The sequence below is a fragment of the Quercus lobata genome, chromosome 9, assembly GCF_001633185.2.
Source record: "Quercus lobata isolate SW786 chromosome 9, ValleyOak3.0 Primary Assembly, whole genome shotgun sequence".
Classification (NCBI taxonomy): domain Eukaryota; kingdom Viridiplantae; phylum Streptophyta; class Magnoliopsida; order Fagales; family Fagaceae; genus Quercus; species Quercus lobata.
In genome coordinates, this window is record NC_044912.1 from 4,165,335 (window position 1) to 4,167,976 (window position 2,642).

The window sequence follows — 2,642 nt, forward strand, 5'->3', positions numbered from 1 at the left end:
GATGTTATGGTTGGTAATATATAATCAAGTTTGTTGTATGGTCAGGTTTCTCTAATGTCTATTGCTGTCCTTCAATTCTAATTCTTGTTGAGTCTCTTTAACAAGGTCTAACCCAATTAAGTTAGAGATAGGTCATTTGGTTCATTTCAGCTTTTGCCTGGTCACAATCTGAAATGGGTATGGACAACTTTCAGTCAATAATTTGATTCATGAAAGTTTTAAAAAGGTGGAAAAACTTTCTAGTACATCAAGGGGCAAAAGCACAAAAGTCTTATAGTATAAACTTATATAATTAAACAGCCGCTTCATATTAAACGAGTTTTAAATCATTAATCTTATATATATAAAACCCAGTAACAAAAGGTAGAGAAAGGATGTTACTCTTAAGTGGGATTGAAATAAGATGCTTCTACACAAGCATTACATAGGACGGTGACATGAATGATGATTTCCTTTACAGTGCAGAATAAAGCAGCACATACTTCAAGATCCAATTCAAGAGCTGGGACTTTGCTGAAGTCTGGGGTTTCAATAAGTTTTTGAGACTTGTTCAAATTGATGAATTGCAAACTCCCAAAAGACTGTCAAAAGCCAAAAAATAAAAGACAAAACAATTAACTTCTACAAAATATTTTAGTTTAATGATACTTCAAAAAGAAGAAGTATAAGGGTTCCTAAATTACCTTTGTTCCTTCCCAAAGTCGTTCGATGTAGTTGCAATTCATACAAAGTTTAACAAGCTCAGTTGACTCAAAACTTGATGGCAAAGATTTTGAAGGGTACTTTCTCTAATCAAGAATCTTAAGTTATTAGGAAGATGTTTGAGACTGTGCTTGAAGTGAACGCTATCAATTATGAACAATTTTAGATTTGTCATCTTTAAGAAGGCTTCAAGATCCCAATCCACATCTTTTGTAGAGGGTAACTCTACGACCATGCCTTGAACTTTTTTTGTTCCCTAATAATCATGAACAAAAGGGATTAGTGGATTACAAAATGTATGATTACCATAACAACTCTAAGTTACACTATGTTGTTGAATTATATAATGAGGTACATGCTCAGGTTCTTTCAATAACCACTTACAGTGTTATTTGTCGGCACATTGTCAATATCTTCATACAACCACAATCTGCTACGCTTCCCAGGGGCTTTAGGGGACTCTTGACGAACTATATCCTGACCCATTTCTTGTAATAAATCATGCATCCACAATTGCTTTTTATACACTTTGATGAGAGATTTATCAATTAGAACACTGAATCCAATTTTGGCATAAAGCTTAAGACAATCTAATATTTCTATGATTGTTTCTTGATTCTTCTGATTAAAGAAACATGCAATATAAAAGAAAATTTCCTTCTCTATTTCTTCTAGTCTATCATAGCTCATTTTAAGCACATTGCTAATATTTTTGTCAGGATACTCTTTTAGCTTGTCTAATGCACTTTCGCATACATCTTTACTTTTTTTAAATAAAGAGGAACCCAAAATCTCAAGGGCTAAAGGAAGGCCTTGGGAATAATCTACAAAAGCTTGGGATAGCCCCATATAATCAACGTCAAGTTGATCTTTTTTAAAAGCTTTCAAACTAAAAAGTTGAAGAGCTTCATTATTATTCAATGCTTCAATCTCATATATTTCATTTACTTAAGGTCCCACCAACAAACTCCTATTTCTTGTTGTTATGATAACTCTACTACCTCAACCAAACCAATCATTCTTCCTAGCTAACTTCTCCAATTGCTTTAATTCATCTACATCATCAAGAACAAGAAGAATCTTTTTGTAGCGTAAACTCTCCTTGATTTTGAGGACTCCATGATAAACATCTTGTATATTCAAATCTCTACCCATCAAAAGCTCTTTCAAAAGTTTTTGTTGTAACCAAAGTAAACCGTGTCTCTCAGATTCCTCCCTAACATTTTGAATAAAACTACAAGCTTCAAATTGATTGGAAACCATACCATAAACAACTCTTGCTAGAGTTATTTTACCCATTCCTCCCATACCCGGAATTCCTATAATTCGAACATCATTTGACTCTATAGCTAAAAGTGACTTCAACTTCTTAGCTCGGGAATTTATTCCAACTAGTCCATTGGTATCTACTATGAATTTATTCAATTTATTAGATATCTCTTGCACAATTTTTTGGACAACTTCTGCCTCAGGGCTGCAAAGAAAAGAGAATAATAAGCAGTGAGTCTGACCTACCAAAACAGGACCCAAAATAAAATTTAGTAGATATATGGCATTTAGTGTAGTTGGTTAAAACTGAAATTGGGATGCATTAATGTAATTGAATGCTTCAAGCCAAACTCGAAGGAACTACCCATATACTAAATGCTATGTTATAGTTCATTTTAACAATACAATTATGGATCGTTCCTTGAGTCATTTCTTAATTTCCATAGATAATTGTGTTTGAAGAATATTATATTCCTAGATTTTACATCTTCAATCATTAATTTGTTTTGCCTCTTTAGATATAGTTTCATATGAAACGTTTCCCTTAATCTCAAGACCCTGGCCTTGCCATCAGAGAATTTAGAAGGGGTGGGGAAGAAGAAGAAACAACCTAAGAAAGGGAGGCAAAAGAAGCAAAATAGTCGGAAATGAGGAAACTCAATGTCTTCATC

The 2,642-nt window shown here is 33.4% G+C and overlaps 1 long non-coding RNA gene across 1 annotated transcript; it reads right to left on the bottom strand.

The window, feature by feature from the left end:
- Window positions 1-497: 497 nt before the first annotated feature.
- On the bottom strand, window positions 498-714 carry LOC115960032. The gene is made up of 2 exons (XR_004085064.1): window positions 684-714; window positions 498-581 (listed from the first exon to the last, which is right to left on the bottom strand). It is a non-coding gene; the product is annotated as an uncharacterized LOC115960032 (long non-coding RNA).
- Between the last annotated feature and the right edge of the window lie 1,928 nt (window positions 715-2,642).